We start from the raw sequence: 26796 nt of genomic DNA on the forward strand, positions 1-26796 counted from the left end.
TCTGCTGAGTATCTCCCGTTGCGAGTGTGTGACCCTCAGTGATTAATACAATCGTTCTGTTTTTCAGAAATATATAAAAGGAATTCACAAGATTGTTCCCGCGCGCGGATATAGAATTCGTCTTGGTCATTGGAGGCATTAGCTAGGGCGCGCGTCGTGTTTAATGACAGGGTGTATACGGCCCGGGACATCCGGGAGATCCGGGAAAAACCCGGGAATTTTTTCATCCGGGACAAATCCGGGAAAAACCCGGGAATTTTTTAGAATTCCGGGATTTTTCATTGTTTTAGATTTCAGTTAGTTTTGTAGGTTTGACGTGTGAGATCTGATACGCTGACAAAGAACTTTAGTCCACTACTGCTGAATAATACTGCAGCAATGAAACATAAATCAGAGTATAACACCAAAATAAAAGTTTAGTTGGATAGAAAATGGGTAATTTACACAATGCACAGACCAGTTTGCCGACACCGAAAAGTGCCAAAGGCTTTAGGTCGAAGATTATGCAGTACGTCCGTAACAACTAACGTGCATTCGATGTGCGTGACGTCACAACTGTTTAAATTTCTAACAATCACCAGAAAATATTACGAATAGTGGCTTGAGATGCGTTACTTTTAAAGTAAATTTCCATGCAAGATGATTTATGTTACGTGTGAGAATGTGCAGTGAATTTCTTAAATCACAGGGCTTTATAACTCTCATTCAAAACTTAACACTTTGAGGATCAGCTATTTGAAAAATGTCGGGCCCAGAAGATAAGTCATTTATGCCACTATTTAAAATTTTATTGGCACATTTGTATTTGATATGACTTAACATGTAACACACGCTAAAAAAAGACCGAGTTTCAGGTTAGTTTTCATGTTTAATGTTGTTCTTTCATAGATAAAAAATTATGTAATCAATGCCAAAAAGTGTAATTGACCTTCAAAAAAATGTGCATAATGTATTACTGAGCAATGTCACAAGTCTCTTCATGCCAGAACACTTCGACTTTTCTACGCAACTGATAATCATTTTGGCACGATTTTAATTGCCGAATTAGAGCCTGTTAGTAGGCCTACGGACTTCCTATCATTGTAGGACTAATAACAGTGGATGCCAATAGACGGTGCAATTCTCGTTCGTACATACACATCTGCTTACGAGTTAATGGGTGTAGAAACGCACTTAGCTGAGATGAGCGAGCTCGGCGTAACCTCGTAACGTACGCGCCGCGGCCTGTCTTTCTCGTAGGCCTCATGCTCTGAATAACTGCCGTCATTCGCTAGCGAGGTCACGTGACATGAGCTATGACTGGCTGACAAAAGTGCATCGCTCAACGCAATCTCTATTTTAGAGTTTCGGAAGCTACCGTGCTGTAATTTGTGGAATTTGTGTAAATACTTTCGCAATACGAAAATAATTGTCCCGCATCCAACAACTTTCCAAACGCATTGTTTTTCCAGGATTTCGTTTCCTAAAGTGGTGGGACGTCCTCCGCCGGTATAAGACCTTTACGATTCAAAGGACTGATACGTTTTATAGCTCCGAGGGAAAGTATACTGTTACTTAACCCGGATGTATTTTCACCCGCTTTATACGCAATTTCATCCGGGAGAAATTGTGTTTTTAACCGGGAAATCCGGGAAAAACCCGGGAATTTTTTTTTCTTGTCCACGTAGACACCCTGAATGAACAAGGCAGATTTGGCGAAGTTTAATAGTTTGTTCCAGTTGAAACAACTTACGGTGTTCTCGTGTCTATCCTTCTCCTTTCCGAGTTCAGTTCTGTTATCCTGTGTTGTTTATGGAGGAGACAATTGGTGTCAGTCACTAGAAATTATTTGGAGACCGTGTAGTGACTTTGCACTGCTCTTTTTACAGTCTAGTGATCGGAGCTGAAAGTAATAATGTGACATTAGTTGGATTGTTTCACGGTACGTGTGAAAAGGTGGTCCGCGTTCCCAGCTGTGTGGCTCGGAAATACAAACCACCTACACCCCTCTCCGTCCTGACCAGGCCTAAGGCATCGAATTCATTTCCTGCTACAGGCGTGATTCGTTCTCGTCTACACAATCGCAGGGGAGTAGCTTGCCTATGATGGATTAAGGACACAAGGGGGTAACACAACTTTACGGAAATAACAGCCGAAAGAGGTATAATTTTGAAAGAAAAAATAACAAGTACATCAGTAATGAAATTTGTAAGTAAAATGGTTTAGTAATCTGTGGCTAAAGTGCCTAGTGGCAATATAGCGGCGACGTGCAGTCATCAGGGATCCGACTGCGACCGTAATGTCAGATTATCGAAACTGGCGGGCAACGAGACCGTGCATTGATTCACCGACTAATCTAATGTTATGAGAGCGACCTCTTCGTGGATGTAGAATTCTACTTCCACATAGCACCTAGCTGTGTGGTCTGGAAACTGACTGTACCCGGACACGCGTCCAGACAGGAGTAGTTCGGTCTCTGAGAAAAGGACCGACTGTGCTGAAGGCTCTACTTTTCACACCCAGCGTAAAAGAGCTCCTTGGCATAGTTCTGGACAGGTTACAAAGTTAAGTTAGGTTGTTGTCTAGCACTCCTTCCTTTAACGGTCAGAGTTGCTTTTCTGTCACCTCTGCTTGGTATCCCTGCACTCAAGACCGTTCAAACGACGAACTAACGGCTGCATTACAGCTGAAATCGCCATCTTGTCGAAAACTGTCAACTTCTGAATTAGTAGCAGCCACGACCGGCAAAATTTATGAAAAGAAGTTATAAACGGTGTAATAATCACTGCATATTTGGTACCTCTCGTACTTGGACTCCGCATTTCGCTAGCTTCCAAAAACACTGCACGAAATTCTTATAACAACGCTTCAGAAGGAGAATGTACTTACCGGTACGTCCATCGTCCATTTCCTGCTTCCATTAATAACACTCCCATCGAAGGTGCTGTTCCTTACGAAAGTATATAGACGACATGAGCTAGAAGAGACAAGCCATTCTGGGAAAGTCATTGTACCTAAACCCTACAAATTCCAACTCATTTTCCATGAAGCGTACTGCAAAGGAGCACAAAAAATTAAAATAAACGTATTTCGTTAATTGTTCTTAATTTTTATTAACAACGTTCTTTTTAAATAAGTACGTTTATAAGGAGGGTCCAGAACCTGAAAATATCTTCTAGCACAGTCTTAGCAGGACCAACGTGATATTTATTCATAACATACATTTTAAAGACACACAGATTTGTAAGAAGGGTCATCAACTTGCAAATATGAATGATATTTGTTGCGGAAAGTCAAATTCACTACTAAAACCTAAATTTTCTGTTACTTCATACTGAAAAATTTAAAACAATTATGGAGCATAGTGGAAAAAGCATTAAGAAATTTTAAAATATCAAACATATGACTCGGCTGGATTATTTTTAAAAGGGGGTCATATATTGCACCCGCCCTTCCTAATGCGAGGGTTAAGCCAGCTTAGTGGGACTCCACCACAACCTATCTAATGAGTATACTAATGCTGGAATATCATCTCCAGGCCGGAGGACAAATACTTAAGTCCCCGGATACCGGACGACGTTGGCGTCTGCATAGCGGACGGATCAAGCCCATAGGCGCGGTCTTGAATGACATGTCAGAAGCGTAGTGAATGTAATGCACTTTCGATTACCAGATAATGATCTCGGCGGGGACTGCAGCAATTTTGAGACGATAACAGTCAAGTGTGTGTGTGTGTGTGTGTGTGTGTGTGTGTGTGTGTGTGTGTGTGTGTGTGTGTGTGTGTGTGTCGAGGGAGGACTCGAACGTCCGGCGGGAGGAAGGAAAAGTTTTCTCTATGTGGTCATGCTCGTAGGTGATTTTCTAATGATTCTAGATGCAAGATTTATACAAAAATATGTACCCGTTTTGAAAACCTACTTTGTACATTTGGTTTCATTTTATGGACTAAAATAACTGATTACGAAGTATTCTCTGTTGTAATAAATAGTGTAATAATCATTCAATAATTATCACACAAAATACCGGTACCAATATTGAATTGTACACTGGAATCCCATATTCTGGTGGTCATGGGCTGCTGCGCACTGCTACATTAACTTGCTGATATTTTCTTAGGGATGCCCAACAGTTGGCAGCACTTGCGCGTGATGAAATGGTTGAACATTCATAAATGTGTACATCATGTTTCTATTGTGGAAGAAAAAAAGTAATGATCGTATGGCATTCATTGGCCGGGATATCCCCTTCGGGGTTTGTCCGCCGCATTGCAAGTCTTTTTAGTTAACGCCACTTCGGCGACTTACATGTCAATGATGATGAAAATGATGATAATGTACACACGACACCCAGTCCCCTGCCGGGAGTCGAACTCGGCCCCCCGTGCATGGTAGGCGGTAACGCTACCGCTGCGCTACGGAGCCGGACATTATGAAAAGATACGTCTGTTGAAACTAAGACACCAGAGGATCTGAAAGGGTTAATGCGGTGTCAAGTGGAGGCTTTTCCATTCCTGCACTGTGTTGTCAGTGAGGACGAAACTTCCGTGAAACATGGGGCGAATGAAACACGAATGTCGTTTAGCCACATAGTTCAGTGACATTAATGTGACCATAGCCTGTGTTCGACGTCATTGTGCAACAACCACTCACAGACGGCAGGTGGCAGCACTAGCATAAGGAGGGCGGGGAGACGCGCGAAAAGCAGTTCGGTCGCTCACGTAATGCAGAAACGGAGCGATTTATCTGACGTCGAAAAGCGTAAAATCATTGACTTTCAGGCCAAAGGTGGAAGCATTCTCGAAACTGCTAAGTTTCTAAATTGTTCGCGTGCCGCCGTGGTTAAAGTATACCGTGCATGGCAAAATGGCACTATTCAAAACCGTGGCAGAGGCAGCTGTGGTGCGCCACGGGCCGTAGATAACAGTGTTGAATGACAAGCTGTGGCGATGTGTACGGGCGGTCAGAGGGGCAACTGACGACCATCTGACCGTCCAGATGAAACAAGGGGTTAACAACAATGTCTCTTCAACGGCCGTTCAGCGAACGTTGCTACGTATGAACGCCTGGTTCTTGCGCCCATGTTGACTCCTGTTCATCGCCAAAACCGCAACTGGAAGTCCACTGAGCGGCGATAGGTGGCGTTTTCAGATGCATCACGTTTTCTGCTCCATCGGAGAAATGGCCGCTGACACCGCGTGAAACGTCTGAAAACAAACACCCTGCAAGAATCGTCGGAAGAGTACAGGGTGGAGGACATTCCACGGTTGATCTCGTCGAAGGAACAGCTGATGAACACAAACATGCATCTATATTTGGAGACCAAATCCACACCTACGTGCAGTTTCTTTCTTAGCGCGATGGCATTATCAGCAGGACAATGCAACGTGTGACACAGCTAACAGTGTGTGCGTGCTTCGAAGAGCACCAGGATGACTTTACCTTACTCCTTTGGCCACCAACTCCTCGGATTAAAACCCAATTGAGAATCTGTGGGACCGTCTCGATCGGACTGTGCACGCCATGGATCCTCAACCGAGTAGGCTAGTGCAGCTGGGCACGGCACTGTAGTCCGCACGTTCCAGAACCTCATTGACACACTTCCTGCACACGTGTCGGAGAGCGGTCCGCGCCGTAAAAGGTGTTTATTCTAGCTTTTGACAGGTGGTCAGTGACTTAACAGTGTATATGCGTTGAACGAGTCTGTGGTTGAATAACACTGATGCTATTTTCGTCTCATGTCACCTGTTTCGCCTTCTTATGACTACATGGTGCGGGAAATGGAACACCCTCCGCTTGATACTGCATTTACAAAGCTAGAGAGAAAAATCATCAGGCAGGAAGTCAGAAATTAGATTATGAGAGCTTATCTAAGAATATGGAAGAAGAGCATATTAAATTAAGCAGCATAGAAAATACCGATCACACAGTCGTAGATGCGAAACTTAATTCTTTAACACAGGCGCATGTGCAAAGAACGAGAAACCAAACAAAAGAAAATACCAATGGACGAGGCACATATTAAAGTGAAGGTGAGAGATTAAAGATACAACAAAAATATGAAATGTTGGTAAATTTCGTAATGAATCTAGATGCTCCTGAAGGTTTCAGAACACCGCTGGCAACAGGTTCGACGGACCAAAGGTGCTGGTGGAAAGGGAGAAGGCAAGCGTAGTGCATTTACATCTGATAAAACGATTTTCTAGTTTTCAAAATGCAGTATTTTCACGTCATGGGTGCTGTTGTCGCCGTATGTCGATTTTTTGCCTCGCGCGCTTCCCGTCCGTTTTAAACCAAGCACGGGAGCAGTGCCGACGCCAAGCGCGAGCTGTACACCGCGCGCGCCCCGCTCGCAGCCCGGACGTTAATTTGCGCAGAGGGGATGCAATTGCAGGTAGGCTGGGTTGGGGTTGCGCGCACACGCGGCAACACCGCCCACGGCGCAGTGCTAACGATCTGCGGCGCACGTCTGCCGTCTGCCGTGCCTGGACCGCAGCCATTGTCAACAGCGGCGGTCTTCCGTCTTCCAGCGCACCTCGCGGGCGTCCGTTTGTTCTCCTACGCTGAAGTAAAGGCCCGAACAAAGGCGACAGTCTCCAGTGTCGCCGAGGCGGCTGGCGCTGGGGTTTTAACACACGGTTTGTCGCCTCTGCATTCTTTTTGTAAAGTATTCGTGCCGCGGTTTAAAAGTCGCCAGCATGTCGCCACGAATGCTACCAGTGCGCGTTTAATGATAATCCGACGTTTTATCTAGATTGTGATAGCGTATACGCATTTGCACTTTACATTCTTGGTCCTGGTTTAGTTGGGTTCCGATTATAAAGCTGCAGAGCGAAAATACAAGTACTTCATTTTCAGGCTAGCTAACTTGACAAAAATTGAGATTGACTCAGGACATTCAAAGGCCAGTCTAAGGTGGTTTCGGTGGATAGGGAGAAGTCGTGCCATATATAGGGTTATCATCTGCATGCATTCATTCAACGTCATTGAATGAATGTGAGCACATAGTGCAACTCTACCCATAGTACCAAATTAGAGGCAATATTTACACCAGTCTTAAGAGATTAAAAAAAAATGCTGTGCCCATTATAGGCGAGAACAGCGTCTTTACGACTTCACGAAGTTGGCGTAAATCTTGTAAAACATTCGAAAGAATCCGCTAAAATATTCTTCAGGATATCTCGAAATTCTTCTTGGTCGTACCTTTGCCCGCAAGGTTGAGAAAGATGTTGGGACCTGTCAGTTTTAGCAGTGCAATACTCAGCTGTAGAAAGTGTTTCCAATCGATTATACTGTTGGTACGTCCAATGATTATCTACTCTCTAAAATAATACAGCCACTCCTCATAGGCGTAAACGTAAGATAATTGAAAGCCGCAAATCTCAATTCAGAGTTGCTCAAGGATGAGTTCCGGGCTACCCACGACGGTTTGCACTATGGATCATGGTGTAAGATATCCTCTTGTCGTCTCGCTACAAGCTGAATGGTCACAAAAACGAAAACACCCCGAAGGTGACAAGTGGTGAATCAACAGGAGAAACGGAGATTGATTTGCAACTCGAAACGCAGCGGACTACCTTTTTGCTTCCAGCACCCACTTGCGGTTATGGTATAACAGAAAATCTGATACTCGCGACACCTGAAGTACGTGGTCTGACAGAATGGTAGTCACTTCATTTGCATGTGCATAATGCAGGTTTTGTTCACGTTGTATGCCCTCTAACAAACACTATTTGATCTAAAGTATCCTTACACCCTATTTGATGCAGATTTGACTCCTAGACTTCACGCACGTCGGACCTGCCAATTTAGGAAGCAGAGTGTGTAGTGTTGCCAACTAGAAGAAGCAGTAATAATCAAGTGGGTCGGTAAGGAGAACTCAGCTACTTCGGACGTCTGCTAGTCATAGGATGTCCCCTGGGTGACAAATCCATTTGAACCCTTCTAAAACTGCCCACGTAGACTGTTCGTGTGATTGTGGAGTGGAAAGGCGAGGTAACAACCAAAGCAAAATCAAGACCAAGCAGACGACCTCTATTAACGGACAGGGATCGTTGAGCATTGAAGGTGGTGGTTGGGGAAGGAAAAAAAAAAAAAAAAGACCGTCGAATTTAATCAGCGGGAGGAATCACTCGAGTTGCAGTGTGCTACCGGCAGTCCCCTAGAATAATGACTGTGTGTGGAGGGGAGGGGGGGGGGAGCTTCTTATCAGCCAGATTTCTGTAGTCAGTGCAGAGCAATGCTTGAGGTGGTGTAAAGATTGACGCTACTGGATAGTGGATGACTGGAAACGAGTGATTCGGAATCACGCTGTATTGCGGATACAATACAACGGAAGGGTTTGAGTTTGGCGAATGCCTGGACAACTTCACCTGTCGACATGTTTAGTGTCAGCAGGGCAATACGGAGGTAGTGGTGTTACGGAATAGTATTTCTCGTGGTTACGGTGCGCTCCCGTTTGTTCGCTGAAGAAAACGCTAAATGCATAAGGACAGGAACACATTCCACAGCAGCGTGTACTGCGAACAGTAGAACAACAGTTTGGAGACGATAACTGTTTGTATCAGCTTGACATTGCACTCGACTCATAAAGATGTACCTTTAGGGAATGGTTTGTGGATAATAACATCCCTGAAATAGACTGGCCTGCGCAAAGTCGCGACATGAGCCCAATGGGACACCTTCGGAATGAGTTGGAATATGGACTTCGCTCAATATTATCTTTTCTGGTTTCGGCTCTTGAAGAAGAATGGACTGCCTTGCTCCGCATACAGGTAGACAACTCATTGACAGTGGCCCCAGCAGAGTTGAAGCCGTCATAAAGGCGAAGGGTTCACACACCATATTAATGACCACTAGTAGGTGTCTGGATGCTTTTGATCAGATCGTATAATTTCTTGTGTTATCTGCTCAGTAGTTGCTCGTGAGAGTAATGTGATGACGCCAGACACTGTAGCACAAAAAACTGACAAAAATTGTTGGACTTCGACGTTGGAACAAGGTTCGTATTGCTCTTAGGTTAGAGTGCAGGTATTTTAGGAGCCGATATCCCTCATAAATGTTGTTTGGCCGCTAACGGATCTGCAAATGCAGCTACGAGGTGGTGATCTGCGAGGGATATAGGCGTATCGGCCGTGTCAGTTGCCTGACCGCAGACTGCTCGCAGTCGCTCTCGTGCGGCCACGTGTGACGAACGGCAGCGGTTGTAATAAAGTCGGCCGTAGGACGGCGTAACGGTGTTCTGTCATGCCAGGCATACTCGGGCGATCGGTGCTTGCCAAAGCAGCGACGACAGTCTGGTAGTGGGGGGCAGCTACGAAGGTCACCGTTGTTCAGTTCTGGAAGTTCAGTGGTGCGGGCACAATGTTAGAGAGAGAGAGAGAGAGAGAGAGAGTAGTAGTAGTAGTAGTAGTAGTAGTAGTAGTATTCATGCATGCTGATGCTACGTTTAACTCTGCTGTGGGAATGAGCCTGGTTCAGATACCGTTTGGATGTCATAACTAAACAAATTCTGTACATTTCTTCATTAACACGGTTCGAAACGATAACGTAGATCATTGCGTTTGATTATGATTCTCTTGTTGCATTTGTGCTTTATTTTCTTACTCATTTATGCTGTTGATTCGCTCACCAACCTTAATGATGGCGATCCATCTGTTATCGTGTCTGACAACGGCAAATGTGTAACATGTACTTCAAAATTTTTTGAAGCGCAGTATTCGTTCTCCTACGTAAAGTTTTGTACAGAGGAAATTTAGATCTGACTCGATGGGTCGCCCCCTGTTTTTTGTTGAAAGTGATCAGCCATCCACATAGCAGATAGCGTGTCATTAAGATGTTTTTCCAGTCAGTTGAAGTATTTTAATACACGCATTTGTGTCGACTTAAACCAGACAGTCTGAAGAAATCTGCTGATACATGTTCCTGGTTATCGTAGCAGCAGTTTAGCTTGTCAGAAGAGATAGTGCTAGCACCTCGATATGTGTACAGGGTTTTTTCAAATGATTGAAGCGATTTCACAGCTCTACAATAACGTTATTGTTTGAGATATTTTCACAATGCTTTGCACACACATACAAAAACTCACAAATGTTCGATATGTGCCCCTTTAATGATTCGGCAGACATCAAGCCGATAATAAAGTTCCTCCCACACTCGGCGCAGCATGTCCCCACAATGAGTTCGAAAGCATCGTTGATGCGAGCTCGCAGTTCTGGCACGTTTCTTGGTAGAGGTGGTTTAAACACTGAATCTTTCACATAACCCCACAGAAAGAAATCGCATGGGGTTAAGTCGGGAGAGCGTGGAGGACATGACATGAATTGCTGATCATGATCTCCACCACGACCGATCCATCGGTTTTCCAATCTCCTGTTTAAGAAATGCCGAACATCATGATGGAAGTGCGGTGGGGCACCATCCAGTTGAAAGATGAAGTCGGCGCTGTCGGTGTCCAGTTGTGGCATGAGCCAATTTTCCAGCATGTCCAGATACACGTGTCCTGTAACGTTTTTTTCACAGAAGAAAAAGGCGTCGTAAACTTTAAACCGTGAGATTGCACAAAACACGTTAACTTTTGGTGAATTGCGAATTTGCTGCACGAATGCGTGAGGATTCTCTACCGCCCAGATTCGCACATTGTGTCTGTTCACTTCACCATTAAGAAAAAATGTTGCTTCATCACTGAAAACAAGTTTCGCACTGAACGCATCCTCTTCCACGAGCTGTTGCAACCGCGCCGAAAATTCAAAGCGTTTGACTTTGTCATCGGGTGTCAGGGCTTGTAGCAATTGTAAACGGTAAGGCTTCTGCTTTAGCCTTTTCCGTAAGATTTTCCAAACCGTCGGCTGTGGTACGTTTAGCTCCCTGCTTGCTTTATTCGTCGACTTCCGCGGGCTACGCGTGAAAACTTGCCCGCACGCGTTCAACCGTTTCTTCGCTCACTGCAGGCCGACCCGTTGATTTCCCCTGACAGAGGCATCCAGAAGCTTTAAACTGCGCATACCATCGCCGAATGGAGTTAGCAGTTTGTGGATCTTTGTTGAACTTCGTCCTGAAGTGTCGTTGCACTGTTATGACTGACTGATGTGAGTGCATTTCAAGCACGACATACGCTTTCTCGGCTCCTGTCGCCATTCTGTCTCACTGCGCTCTCGAGCGCTCTGGAAGCAGAAACCTGAAGTGCGGCTTCAGCCGAACAAAACTTTGTGAGTTTTTCTACGTATCTGTAGTGTGTCGTGACCATATGTCAATGAATGGAGCTACAGTGAATTTACGAAATCGCTTCAATCATTTGTAATAGCCCTGTATATTGATTTCCATTAAGGGCGCTGATGGCCCTACTGTTCAGCGCCTTAAATCGATCGCCTAAGGTTGATTTATGCAGTTCCCCGACGTGTTGCCTGCTAGTCATCGTATTCATGTCAGAATAACTGCAGAACCCTCCATAAACGACCTGCATTATACAGGTGTGGACGAAAGTCAAATATTCGGAGATATGCCCGACTTCTCGAAAAAACAAAAGGGTTGAATGAGTATGGGACCGTAAATCCATAATTTCCGGAAGGAGTTGTCAGAAAGACTTGCTTGTGGAGACAAACACAGCCGTTGCATTGGTTCTACGCCAGCAGGCTCAGCGGTCTTTTAATACTTCTCTTTACCTCATTATTCTTAAGTTCACATCAGCCTGAGACTTGGTAGTATACAGCCAGTTGCTTGGTTCGGTTTGTGTTGCTCTTCAGTTTCATTCATGTTTCTGTACAATAAATTACTCATAACTCTGGGTATGTGTCGTGGCGTGCCTTACCTACTTGCACAAATGACTTCTCTCTATGAGTGTGTTATTTGTACGTGTGAATGGTTTATTACATCTCTTTCTCCACCATTTGCAAGCATTAAAAATCATATTGCAGTCATGATTTTCCGCCATGGTTTTTGACAGCCCGCGTCGTGTACCCAAAAATACGCGTGTCGCACATCACTACTTGATAAGCAGTTCATCTGAGTTTTAACGCTTACGAACACAGGTTCTCTAGGACTCAGAAAGGTAAACAGTGGAAGACCACTTTCATTCCGTACGCGTGATAAGAACCAGTGCTACATTTTGTGCATTGAGATCCATGGAACAATTGTGTGGCGATTGGTGCATCGGAATGGTGTGTCATCCTGTTACCTGAGCAGTACTTGCTGCATATCAAAATAAGCGCGAATTCATGTACCGAAGGACCGACGGATGCATTGTCACCGATAGACTTCTCATTGGCCGGCCGCGGTGGACGAGCGGTTCTAGGCACTTCAGTCCGGAACCGCGCGACTGCTGCTGTCGCAGGTTCGAATCATGCGACCGCGCGACTGCTACGGTAAAGGTTCGAATCCTGCTTCGGGCAAGGATGTGTGTGATGTCCTTGGGTTAGTTAGGTTTAAGCAGTTCTAAGCTTTAGGGGACTGGTGACCTCAGATGTTCAGTCCCATAGTGCTCAGAGCCATTTGAACAATTTAGACTTCACGTTGAGTACCTCCTTCTAATAAGTGTTCAGGTTGCAGAAACTAAACGTATCCGAACCCGTGTTTATTGGACTTGGTTTTCTTGTTTCGACGAGTACTACCACATCCAAAGTATTAGACACTTTTTAAATATCGAGTGTGTGTCTAACTTCTTAAGTCGGGGGCTTCTGATCGCTGTATTTGTGTGTTCCTTATTGTTCAGCTTTCGAGGGTGTGCAGAACTATGCTTAACCATAGCTTGGTATGAATATCTTCGTAGACCCGAGGTTTATACTTCTTGGATGTTAGCACCAGTTTCTTTTTATAAAAAGCTCTTTTCGTTGTTGAATTCCTGCTACCGTTTCTTGCAACTGCCTAATTTCTCTGTCCTCCTTCGGTATCTGAAAGAGTCTCTTCGCCAAATTTGTCTAGTCGTTGAGACTTCAGGTACATTCTGATTCAGGTGAAGGATGTGGGAAAACAAGTGAAATACAGTCTACATCAACAGAATTGTATGGTGATCGTTTAAAGAATGAATTGATAAATACAAGTGTTTAAATAGTACGTATAAACCGTTATGAGACCTTTAGCGGTTGGCGATGAGTGTGAAATTACACTGGTGTCAAAAATTAAAGCAAATACTCGCTATTTCTCCTTGTTGCGTCTAATTCACGATATAATCATACAAACCGTCACTAGATGCCCGTACGATCGTGTTCTGCACGGAAGATGGCATTCCAGTCAACGGACAACTACGCCAGAGATGACGTCAGGGCACCCATCAAACAGGGTAGTATTTGTGGGGAAGTTCCACGTCCACAATCGTTGTGAACACACATCACAAACGGTGCAGCATGGCACAGAGAAGACGCCTACCGGACTCGCTGCAGTGGAATGCCGTAGGAAGAATGGAAGCAGGACTGTTACAAACTGGTATGGCGCAATGAGACTCGTTCTGTTCTCAAATGTGACGACCGTTCCATCTGATCTCTCAGTATATACTGGACATGATGTATCAAACGGTGTACGGAAGGTTTTGGCAGAGTGGCCTTGACGCTTCTTCACAGAAGGGAATGTGTAGAATGGAGTCGTCAACGTGCCACCTGGACGGTAGAACTGTGATGAGTCCCGATTTGGTCTGGAGAGTGATTCTCGAAGATTTGCCTCTGCAGGGAACATGGAACACGATTACGGGACCAAAACACTACGGAAAGACTGAAAATAGAGGAGGATCCCTAATGGTGTGGGCAGAGATTATGCTGACCACTCGAACGGCTCTTCATGAAATTGTACGGGTGAATCGGTAGGGTTTAACTGCTTTTAGGTATCGTGACGAGATCATGGGACGTAAGGTACTGTTGTGGCGAGGTGCTGTGGCCCAGACTTCCTATTGATGGGCAATAAAGCTCGATCTCATAGAGCATGGGTGGTTGATGTTTTCTTGGAAACGGAAGATATTGCATACAAAGCGTGGCTTGCTCGCTTTTCCGATTTGGATCCCAATGAACATGTCTGAGATGCATCACGTCAGCATCCGCCAACCACTCCCGAAGACTTAAGAGCAGCTCTGCCGGAAGAATGAGTGTTATTGCCTCAACATGAGATTGACGACATCATTCACTGCATGTCCCGTCGTTGTCAGACCTGTGTTCCTGCCAGAGGTAGTCACACCCCATACTGAGCACTTCAATAAGTTGTGTGTGCAAATCCGTTAAGTTGGAAAAAACGAAGAAATTTTTTGTCTATCGTTACGCATGTTGGAGTTGCTTACGTTCTGTATTCTTTAAATTGTTTCTACTGTCAACTGTTTATACTTTTTAGTGGCAAAATAAATGCAACCTTGCAAAATGTCCGTTGGTTTTTTAATTTTGGACACCTTATTGAACTGCCATTGACTGAAAGGGACCGAGCGAGTTGGCGCAGTGGTTAGCACACTGGATTCTGATTCGAGAGGACGACGGACCACCCATACTTAGGTTTCCGTCATGTCCCTCAGGCAAAAACAGTTAGAGATTATGCTCCGTCTCTAACGACCTAGCTGTCGACGGGCGGCGATGAGATCTGGCGCCACTTCAATCACATTACAGATGTGTCAGATCGGTTCAGATCTGGCGAATTAGGGGGGCGGGGGAGGAGAGGGGCGGCAGCACATTAATTGGAACTCGCCAGTGTGTTTCTCAGACCACTCCATCACGCTCCTGGCCTTGTGACATGGCGCATTATCTTATTGAAAAGTATCACTGTCGCCAGGAAACAGGATCCTCATGAAGGGTTTTACGTAGTCTGCAACCACTGTACTAGACTCCTTGGCCGTCGTGGTGCCTTGCATGACCTCTACTGGACCCATGGCTGCCCAAGTGAATGTTCCACGGAACATTATGGAGCCGCCGCCAGCTTGTCTCTGTCCCGCGGTACATCTGTCGAGGAGCTGTTCCCCTAGAAGACTATGGATCCGCGCCCTCCCATTGGCATGGTGAAGAAGGTATTAGAATTCATCAGACATGCAACGCTCTGCCACTGCGCCAACGCCCAGTGCCGATGGTCATCTGTCCATTTCAGTTCTAGCGGCCGATGTCGTCGTGTTAAAATTGGCACATACACGGGTCGTCGGCTGCGGAGGACCGTCGTTAGGAGTTGTTTGGTGCACTGTGGAGTTGTTTGGTGCACTGTGTGTTCACACACACTTGTAATCTGCCCATAATTAAAGTCTGATGTTAGTTCCGCCAGAGTTTGCCGCCTATCCTGTTTCACCAATCTGCCCAGCCTACGACGTCCGACATCTGTATTGAGGGGTGGCCGCCCAACCCCACGAAGTCCGGACGTGATTTCACCTTGATTTTGCCAGGTATAGAAGACACTCACCACAGTACTCCTCGTGTACACCTGACAAGTCGTGCAGTTTCCGAAAAGTTCGTCAGGAGCCTCCGGGCCGTCACAGTGTACCCCTTGGTGGAAACCAAATAGATGGCGCACCGTCCCCATTGTACACACGGCAGCACACTGATACTACGTGCACCGTGCCCGTGTCTGACAAGCAGTCATTCCTCGCCAGATGAAGCTATCGCCTGGACGGGTTTATAGTGGTAGTAGGTCCTCAGGTTTAGGAATTCTGCCAGGAGCGGAGGATCACCTGGGTACAGCTCTGCTCAAGGTTTGCCACGTCACAGCGATGGGACAGAAATGAGCGTTACACAATACACAGTTCGGTGCCTTTCAGCAAGGAATATACTGATCGGTTTGCCAGTGCACTGTACCGTGACAGAATTTTAGGGATCGTGCGCAGCTGTCCCCCATATTCGGTGGACCGTTTCGCACAAAAGGGACGACGCGGCAGGCCGTCGCAGCGCCTGACGAGAGGGGCGCGCTCGCGCATTGAGGACGGCCCCGCAGGCAGGATACAATAAACGAGCCGGCTCCCTGAGCCACAGGGGAAGGGAAGGCAAGAGCCGCTCCAGCCGGTCAGTCGCGCCGGGACCTCCACGGGAGCGGGTCGGGACGCAGGAGGCAGGCGCAGCTGGGAGGGCTCCGCTATTCGTTTCGGTTCTCACGCTCCACACAACACGCCATCGATTCGCTTTCCTCCCTCGTCCGGCCACATGGGGTGACGCACTGGACGCCGTGTAGTGCCAGGGCAGTGCAGCTGATCTTACGTCGTTCTTAGGTGAGTGCTACGAATTTGCGGTGCTGCCATTCTTCTCGTTTCCTTGCACTGATGCGTTACCCAGGAGCCTACGCATCTACGATGAATTGACAAGCCGTTGACCACTGCTGCGCGAGTGATAGCCGATCAGTAGCTGGTTTTGTGCAGAGACCAACCAGTAATCGTTGATTTCTTGCACCACGATCTCGTAGAAGATAACGGAAGAAAATATAAGGGTCGTGCATAAGTTTGTAGCGTTTCCATTTTGCATGTTGGTATTCCTGTTGGTATGGGTTTATTTATCTATTGTCAGTTTTTTGTTTGTAGTTGACAGTGTAGCTGTGGACGCTAGTAATGGAATGCCAAGTGGAGAAATCGGAACATTTCCGACATACTCTTGTGTTTTAGTTGAGTAGAGGCGTGATAGCAGAGGAGTCAGCCAGAGACATCTGTGCCATGTGTGGGGATAATGCCATTGGACAAAGGACGGCAAGAAACTGATTTCCTCGCTTTAAGGAGGATAGTTTTGATATTAATGACACCCCACGTTCAGGAAGACTTTCGAAGTTCGATGAAGATCTTTTAACTTATTAATCGATAATTATTCCCGTCAAGGTTCTCGGGACCTAGTAAATGTGATGACGTTTCATCATACCACCAACGTGCGACATTTGCATGCAATGGGGAAGGCTCATAAACGGCGTTTATGGGCACCCCGTGCTCTAAGGCAAAATTAAGACTCAGCGCTTGGCCATATGTGCATCTATGCTCGCTCGGAACGACACTGGCCTTCTCTATCCTGTATCGTTACTGGTGACAAGCAATGCTGTCTTTATGCTTAAGGAAAACAAAGGAATGATTGAAAGAAAACAGCAACTCCCCGTACAAAGACCTGCGTGCATTCACAAAAGATAATGTCGTGCATCTGGAGGAACAGCGACGGTATGGTGTACTACGAATTGCTTCCCCGGGGTGTAACAGTCACTGCTGACCTTCATTGTCAACAGCTGCGACGTCTTGCAGACGCAGTCCAGGAACAACGACCAGCAGGACTGCGTGAAGTGATACTATTCCACTATAACGCCCGGCCGCTTTCAGCTAGACTGACAAACGCTATAGAGGAGTTGGGTTGGAAAGTCATCCCGCAACCACCTTATTCATCTGATACTGCACCCACAGATTTTCACCTTTTCCGCTCGCTGTGGAACAGCCCTCAGAGACTGTTGTAAATAGTGAAGGACAGTATGTTACCAATAACTACAATCAGTGTTGTCATGTTGAAGTTGTAGCTTTGAGTTCGAAGACAGGCCAGGTGCTGATCTTAACGGCAGCTTATGTCGGGTAACTCCCATGGTCTCAGCATAACTACAGCAAAATACATCCATTCGAAATTTGTTCCTCGATTGAGGATTCTTCGCAGGGATGACGCAGCGTGTTGCCTTGGGTTGACAATCACTGACAGGTGTAGAAGTGACAATCAGGAGTGCTCCACAGAAGTGTGCTGCCACTCTTGCTGTTCATATTGTATGTTAACGACCTGGCACATAATATTAACGGTAACCTCATAGTTCTCGTAAATGATATTTTCTATAATGAACCTCTGTCTTTGCAAAAAGCCAGATAAACACAGTGTCAGATCTTGGCAAGTTTTCATAGTGGTGTAAAGCACGACAACTTGCTTTGAATGTTCATAAAAGTAAAATTGTGCATTTCACAAAATGAAGAAAAGTAGTATCCTTTGTCTGCATTATCCGCGACACACAACTGAAATTACTCAACTCATACACTCCCTCCCCTTAGCCGAGTGATCAGAGCGTGACTGACATGCAGGGTCGATTCCCGGCCAGATCGCCGATCTTCTGCGCTCGGGGACTGGGTGTTGTGTTGCTCTCATCATTTCATCATCATCATCATCATCATCATCGACGCGCAATTCGCCCCCATGTGGAAAAGGGTTGCGACTCGGCGGACGGACATCCCCGGCTGGGGACTCCAGGCCATCGATGCCATACGATCATTTCATTTCATTTTTTCACTCATCCTGTACGTGTAACTGGGTGTTATTGTTTGTGGGGGGAAATGAAGTGGAATAACCGTATAGGCTCACTCGTTGATGAAGGTGGTGACTGACTTCGGTTCACAAAGCACTTGAGCGACCCGTCATAGAATATTGTTAAAGCGTTCGGCAATCTAACAAAGTAGAACTACCTGGAGTTATCGACAATATACAATGAAAGTCAGCACCAATGATCACCGCTTTCTTTCACCCAAGGAGAGAGTCACGGAATTGATGACGTTTGAAGAGATGTCCTGCGAAAGCGTACTAGTGCTTCAAAGAGAGTAAGGAGAGTAGTAATATGCAACAACGTCTTATGAATCGCTTCCATAGGAATTGATCATATGAAGCTCCGAGGCGCTAACCCGTGAGAAGACGAGCCTTGAAAGTTACACGGTGTGGCGCGAGGGAGCAAAATGCTCACACTACTTAAATCGTATTTTTTAGAAAAAGGAAATATAATACTATAAAATGAAAGGCACTTATCTACGTAATCACAGTAGTTATTAAGGTATAAGTAACAAAAAAAATTTCAGTCTTAGGCGTAAACAAAGTCTTCAGAACTTTGGTTATTTACTTACTATATAATATATAAACAATAAATGCTTATATTTGAATTAATCAGTCTTCCATAGTATCCGGAGAAATGTCTTTCATAACATCCCTTGCACATGAATGTCACATGCTCAGTGCATTGTAACACTAAGTATATGCTTTTTTAGAGCGTCTCTTCTTCCTTCTTGGACAAAGCGCACAAAAGCCACTGGGTCCTGTCTCTGTTTCCACGTTAGGGAGAGGTGCCAATCGCTTCGTTCGGAACTTGAGATCCGATGAACTCCTCTGCAGTGTTATTCTTCGTGAAATATGTGGTTTCACCATCTCTAGAGCCACATCTTTCCGGAATACACGTCTTGCAATTAGCTTTTGTGTGGTTTCTTTGTATATAATTTGCACGTTGATACCAGTTATATTCAAAACAGTGGTCTCATTGGCCACCTTGAAGAAATTCGTGCGACAGAGTAATCCTCTTTCTTTTGGTCAAAAACGTCCACACCCCCTTTAGTATTGTTATAAAATGTAACAACAATTTCTGGTTTAGCTTCAATACCTGTCTCTTGATCGATATTATCGTTGTTGCGTAGTGAGGATAACATAAGTACAATTATCTTGTTTTTTTTTTTCCCCTGGTACGTAAGATACGATGACATTGTTTTCACCGAAACCAAAAATAGAACTCGGCATCGGCCTGTTCTTTGTTGACAAAAATAATGGAGGGATTTCTTTTTTATTTGTGCGTAATGTGTCGACAGCTGTTGTTCTGTAGACATTTTTCAATTCTTTGAGTAGTGGAATGGACGTGAAATAATGGTCCAGTGTTATGTTTCTACCACTGCTCAGTACAGGAACAGCAACCCTCTTCACTACGTCAGCAGCCGCGTTGCTCAAATTTCCTGGTGGCTGTTTTCCGGCATATATTTCCAAACTACACGTATAAAAGGTTTTCGCATATATGAGGGCGTAGATTTTTATGCCGTATTTCGCGGGTTTATTTGAAATACGCACCCGGAACTTACAGCGGCCCCTGAATGACTCCAACATTTCATCAATAATACAGTACTATTAGGGTCTATAGTTGCCGTTACAGTGTCCAACAAAGACCTCAAATATTCTTCGGATAGGCGTTAGGTTATCAACTTGCTTTACCTCCCGAGTATTGATTTCATCAAAACGTAACACTCGTAACAAAAAAAGGGCTTTGTGGCCATTGTTTCTGTGGAAAAAATCCCGACTGTACCATCATCAGTCCACATTTCTTACAGTCCTGTTCTCGTGAAAATTTTTCTTCTAATTTTGTTGCGTATATATATATATATATATATATATATATATATATATATATATATTGTGTGTGCGCGTGTGTAACTATTTTATTAATCATTCCATCATCCAAAACATAGTAGAAACACATTCTAAAGCAGTTTGTGCATTCTTAGCTGCTTGTTTGACCCCTGGCAAATGAATTACGATATTCAAAGTTCTAGTACGTATATTAGGTATGGGTTTGTGTATAAGCCATTTTGTAGACCCATCTTTTCCAGTATGAAATGGCATCCTACCTCGTGGATTGCGTGATCTTCATGTGCATTTTCATCCGAAGATCGTTCCGTATCTGTCTGATAGGGATTATCGACACCGGAGCAGTTGATTTCAGGTTTATCTACACGATTGTCGTCCGTATCATCCGCATCCAATATACATTCTTCGTGCAAGTATGTATTTGTTTTGTTTGTCGGTCAGCCATAATGATTATTGTAAGCTCTCGCATACGGGAATGGAAAGGAAAGAAACCGTAGTGCCTTGTGTATTGATAAGTACTCTCTGCCATGCACTCCACAATGGTTTGTAAAGTGTAAATGTAAATGTTGAACCTGATTTCTGTAACAGTGCCGAAGTTTTCCTGCACAGTGTTTATACCTTCCAACTATGTCCCATTACCAAATTAAGTGGTTGTTGATGCATCATGATGTGTTCCATCAAACCTTATAATCAGATTGTGCCAGAACGCTCTTTTCTCCCCAATTGGTTTCATTACATGTCCATTAGTTAGTACTAGCGACCCGTTCCGGTTCCGCACGGATAACACCTAAGTAGCTACGGGCGGACGACTTCTCTGCCGTAGCGGTGATGAAATACATGTATTCACAAATCTTTCCCGTGAATCGGTCTATCAATCACTCAAGACCGTATTAAAATCCGTACACCAGTTCTTGAGATTAGCCTTCACATACAGATATAACGCGGCTGGTGATTTTAAATGACAGTATTAGTCTAACCTAATCAGCCTCCTTATAACTAGGTGGGTCGGTCAGTCAGTTCAAAGGAATTAAAGGAAATACCGCGTTTAGCAGGATCTGAATAGTATAGCCGTGGATACAGTGGGGTTTTAATGATATTATTTCGGCACTCAAGGAAAAAAGTAGTACAATATCACGTCTAAGAAGATAAATTTCGGTTACTGGTCTGCTTTTATTAAAAGTATTTAAGGAATCACCAGTTAGTTCAGCATTTTTGAGTCTCTTCTTGCGATGCGCCGTTCTGCTTGCATTGTTGAAGCCGTGATTTTTTGCAATCACTATCCAAAGTCTCGAAATTTGCCAACAACACGCCATTCACGTAATAAGCAATGATTCTGCACTAAAACTGCAGATGACGTTCCGGTGGCAGCTGGCGTTAGCAGCGGCACAGCAGTAGCATAGTCGGATTAAGTTTTGCTGCGTCGTCATCTTAGCTTTGGTGTGCTTACTATCGATACTGTAAATTTCGTAATATTGGTGTACCAAACGAAACTTCAGGCACTTGTCAGAATCAGGCACTTGACAGAATTGAATTCCGTACCTAATGGCCTTGTCGAGAATGAGACATGAAACCTTAATTGGCCTTCATCCTTCCTTTCAAAATTAGCTACTGTGATTGAAGAGGGCAATCTAAAGCTGGAAAAACGGTTGAACACAACGTAAACTGTGTCGAGAGAGGATGCTGGTTTCAGAATGTCATTTAAGGGATAGACCAGACTGACGCTCGAGTTTGGAACTGATATTCATGATTTGTTTTCAATAAAATAACAAACAAATTGCAAAAATGACTTCATATTTTTTTAAGTAAAAAAAGTTGCACCCAGAAGACACTACATGACATTGACGAAATGCCTTAGCGGAGTGCGAGGGCGGTTCATCACAGAACAAAATTTCAAGAGCTGGTTTTATGATATTGTCCAACATAGTACGTGGAGATATTAAAAAAAAAATCAACAGAATCCCGGCACTCTGAAGTAAGGGTCAAGATGCGAAAAGCTATAATGTAATTGCCTGTATATTTCCTGAGTTATTGCCCCAGACAACTCGGAAAATGTTATTCTGAAGAAACAAACCTTTAATTAACAATGCTACCGTACAGGTGGCCTTTTTTCGCATATATTGAATCACTCTCATTTTGACGAAATTATATCCATTACATGGCGCTTCTAGATAACATTGTTGCAGATATCTCGAAGGCACAATTGCGAACAGCGAGGAGGCAGCGGGTGAGCTAGTTTCCTATTTCTAAACAAATATTCAAACTGTGGTCTACCACATGGTGCAGTGGTAATGCGTAATGATAAACCTTTAAACTGTAATTATTCCTATGAAATGATAAGACAACGATTTTAGAACGAAGTGTGTATTAAAAAAAGACAGAGTCGTACTTGGCGTGATCTTCACACACGACATTTGTCTCAACAATACTATGTGTAACAAAGTGAGCAATGTTTCGAAAAGGGGGCAGTGTTAACATAAAATTTCTATAAAAAGCCAAACACCTTAATCAGTTGATACTTTAATGCATGACTCAGGGAAGTGGGGTGATCTTTCTCTCTGCTGTGAGCAAGTTAACCAGTTGATAATAGTCGTTCTAACAAATTAGCTTCGCAGTGTGCAGTCGGTACCTCAAACTACTTCTCTTCAAAAATAACAACATTATTAAAAATTTATATCTTAACTTTCCAACATACACGTCATATTCATCCTTGCTGTCCTTTACAATAAATCTTTCTTCATCTAACAGATACAATCAGAAGTCAACACAGCACTACTGAATACGTTCATCACCTACCACAGTTCCACCAAGAATGTATTGGACTGCACAGAGGCAAAGACTGCGCCAGAAGACCAAAGATGGTTTAAAAGTAACATAACTCTCCCTCCCTCTCTCTCCTCCCTCCCCCCCCCCACGTGGATATCAATAACATACAGAAATCAAAATGACATGCCCACCTTTCGTTTTACTTCATGTAAAAACAAGCGGACGCGAGAAACTACATGCTTTCAGACTGTTCACCATAAGTAAACAAATTATGCTACGAAGAGAAATCTTACTGAGAAAAGCATTCCAGTTGATACTAATACCTTCTGTGATACCATTCGAAACTAACAGAACCCATGTTCCGTCGGTAACTACAGGGTGTTTCAAAAATGACCGATATATTTGAAACGGCAATAAAAACTAAACGAGCAGCGATAGAAATACACCGTTAGTTGCAATATGCTTGGGACAACAGTACATTTTCAGGCGGACAAACTTTCGAAATTACAGTAGTTACAATTTTCAACAACAGATGGCCCTGCAAGTGATGTGAAGGATATAGAAGACAACGCAGTCTGTGGGTGCGCCATTCTGTACGTCGTCTTTCTGCTGTAAGCGTGTGCTGTTCACAACGTGCAAGTGTGCTGTAGACAACATGGTTTATTCCTTAGAACACAGGATTTTTCTGGTGTTGGAATTCCACCGCCTAGAACACAGTGTTGTTGCAACAAGACGAAGGTTTCAACGGAGGTTTAATGTAACCAAAGGACCGAAAAGCGATACAATAAAGGATCTGTTTCAAAAATTTCAACGGACTGGGAACGTGACGCGACCGCGTACGGCAACCACAGAGGGCAACGCGCAGCTAGTGCAGCAGGTGATCCAACAGCAGCCTCGGGTTTCCGTTCGCCGTGTTGCAGCTGCGGTCCAAATGACGCCAACGTCCACGTATCGTCTCATGCGCCAGAGTTTACACCTCTATCCATACAAAATTCAAACGCGACAACCCCTCAGCGCCGCTACCATTGCTGCACGAGAGACATTCGCTAACGATATAGTGCACAGGATTGATGACGGCGATATGCATGTGGGCAGCATTTGGTTTACTGACGAAGCTTATTTTTACCTGGACGGCTTCGTCAGTAAACAGAACTGGCGCATATGGGGAACCGAAAAGCCCCATGTTGCAGTCCCATCGTCCCTGCATCCTCAAAAAGGACTGGTCTGGGCCGCCATTTCTTCCAAAGGAATCATTGGCCCATTTTTCAGATCCGAAACGATTACTGCATCACGCTATCTGGACATTCTTCGTGAATTTGTGGCGGTACAAACTGCCTTAGACGACACTGCGAACACCTCGTGGTTTATGCAAGATGGTGCCCGGCCACATCGCATGGCCGACGTCTTTAATTTCCTGAATGAATATTTCGATGATCGTGTGATTGCTTTGGGCTATCCGAAACATACTGGAGGCGGCGTGGATTGGCCTCCCTATTCGCCAGACATGAACCCCTGTGACTTCTTTCTGTGGGGACACTTGAAAAACCAGGTGTACCGCCAGAATCCAGAAACAATTGAACAGCTGAAGCAGTACATCTCATCTGCATGTGAAGCCATTCCGCCAGACACGTTGTCAAAGGTTTCGGGTAATTTCATTCAGAGACTACGCCATATTATTGCTACGCATGGTGGATATGTGGAAAATATCGTACTATAGAGTTTCCCAGACCGCAGCGCCATCTGTTGTTGAAAATTGTAACTACTGTAATTTCGAAAGTTTGTCTGCCGGAAAATGTACTGTTGTCCCAAGCATATTGCAACAAACGGTGTATTTCTATCGCTGCTCGTTTAGTTTTTATTGCCGTTTCAAATATACCGGTCACTTTTGAAACACCCTATATGTTAGTACTACCTCGTTTGCATTCGAGTCCTGTGATACGCCAGACCCCCAAGCAGTAAATCGCGGTTTTAACATATTTTAACATTTATGGCACACTTTATGGAATGAATCGTAAAAATACTCTCTAAGGAATTTTTAAAGCCAATAAAGAATTAGGCTAAAAAATTTCTATTCTGACCTACCCGCCTCCCTAAAAACCACCAAAGTACCCCAAGGAAGGCACGGCGTTACCTAAAAGGCGGTCAAGATTTGCTAAAAATTCTCCCATGGTACTGGTAAGGTAGAGAAAGCACACCGAGATTCTACAGAAACTCGTTTCGTGGCGTGGAAGAAATAGAAGCGTTTAAGGATGGATTTCGATTGGAGAGAACACACACACACACACACACACACACACACACACACACACACACACACACACACACATTCCAATCAGTGTGTGCAAGGACAGAGGTAGTCTCCGTCGTAAACGACGAACTAGAATGTTTCTAGATTATTCTACTTTCAAACATTATTCTTGTTACAGTTCTGATTTTAGTGAATGCCGCCATTTGTTCCTGCTCCGTTTAAGGTAGACCTGTCGTTAGAGGAAAATGTTTTTTTCTGCCTTCTTCTAGATTTATGTGCATTTGGACGAACATTACTTACGTCTAATTCATTTATTTCTAAACGTGATGTAATTTAATTTTGGAGACCGGATGACATTATTTTAATCATAATCGATAAAATGTTAGTCTTTCTAATATTAGGGTTGCCGTAAATGTTTGTAAAAAAATCGGGACAAAATCCACAGAAATCCAATCATAAGATGAGAGTGAGGAGGAACAGATGCCTGGAAAAATTAACGTGACTACTGAGTATAATACTTATATAAAAATATTTGAAAAAAATATAAATTACTCACAGGCACAATTTTGCAAAGATTATTTTATAGACCAGTCATGCTTCTCAGTTGATGTAACAGCCTTTAAAAGATCAATTTGTTTACGTCCATAATTATAAAACAGTGTACAGCTCGTTTGAACTCTATAAGCACACTGTAAGGTGCGTTCAATTATCGGTACATCCAAAGGATTCCATTCCTCAGTCCATTGAACTCCCATTGATAAAAAAAAAATCTGTCAACTTCGGCATTGTCTGCTACGATTGAAAACATATATTGGCATATCTTTATCAATTCCGACTTTTGAACGCTGTTTTCTGTATTCCAGCCATTTGTTCTGGGCAGCTCATACTGACTTCCTCCAATTATCCCGTGAAACTTTCGGAGCCAGAAAATTCTTCAAATACACGTACTGATCAGACATTGCTGTCCACAAATATCTACTTATTTTCCTTTTAAATTAACTAATATCCGTTCTGTGTCTTCCCATTCCGCTAATTTAGTCAAAGACAAATATTCGTTGATGAGACCATTTTGTAAGATAAGTAATGGCAATATCATAAAATTGTTTCAGGTCACAGAAATTTTTCGATAGTTAGTTCAGAGCAATGTTCTGCTGCATTTTTAAAATCTTTGTAGTTTTCATACCCAAATAACAACAGTTATCTTTCGCTCGTACTGAAATTATTTTATTCTCAATAACTTTCACTTCAATCACACATATATTACTAGTTTAAATTTTCTTTATTCAACTGGTGGTGAATAAAATGAAGTAAGCGTCATTTAAAGGAGCAGAGAAAAATTCTACCAAGATCTTTGGTGGTTTTTCTTCAGACAAGAAAAAATATTTCTGAGCTTCCGACAATTGTAAAATTATCTCGACTGCAGGGATTAGAGCCAACTGTGTAGTTTTCAGAGCGTGACGAAAGTCCCCTGTAGCAAGCATCCACTAATTCACAAAAGTCAGTACGTTTTGAGGTTCTGATTGTGTAGACGGAAAAGTAGTTACAAAGTTTCATCACAGTTAACTCCACATCAACAGACAAAAGTCTAAAGCAGTTGTAACAGTGTTATGCAAAATGTGTGGTGGACAGCCCACTCTTTCCAAGTCCTTCACAAGCTTCGTTCATAATCAACTAAATGTGTTACCACTTCTGTTTCTCAACCCACAGTGGAATATAAATATTTTGCCCTCTTACTTGAAAATCGGGCGAGCCTGTTTGCGACACCGGTACAAAG

General features: G+C 44.0%; 1 protein-coding gene across 2 annotated transcripts in view; it reads left to right on the plus strand.

The window, feature by feature from the left end:
• The window catches only part of LOC126175661 (dnaJ homolog subfamily B member 6-like), a 333822-nt gene that overhangs the window by 206101 nt on the left and 100925 nt on the right, over positions 1–26796 (plus strand). Inside the window, exon 1 of one of the 2 annotated variants that reach the window (XM_049922570.1) lies at positions 15958–16119. The exons of the other annotated variant lie outside the window; for it this stretch is intronic. The gene's annotated coding sequence lies outside the window, so the exon portion shown is untranslated. Of the gene's footprint in view, positions 1–15957; positions 16120–26796 lie in introns of those variants that run through there. 2 annotated transcript variants of the gene reach the window in all.

This window comes from Schistocerca cancellata, chromosome 3 (genome assembly GCF_023864275.1).
Source record: "Schistocerca cancellata isolate TAMUIC-IGC-003103 chromosome 3, iqSchCanc2.1, whole genome shotgun sequence".
In the NCBI taxonomy this organism is placed as follows: domain Eukaryota; kingdom Metazoa; phylum Arthropoda; class Insecta; order Orthoptera; family Acrididae; genus Schistocerca; species Schistocerca cancellata.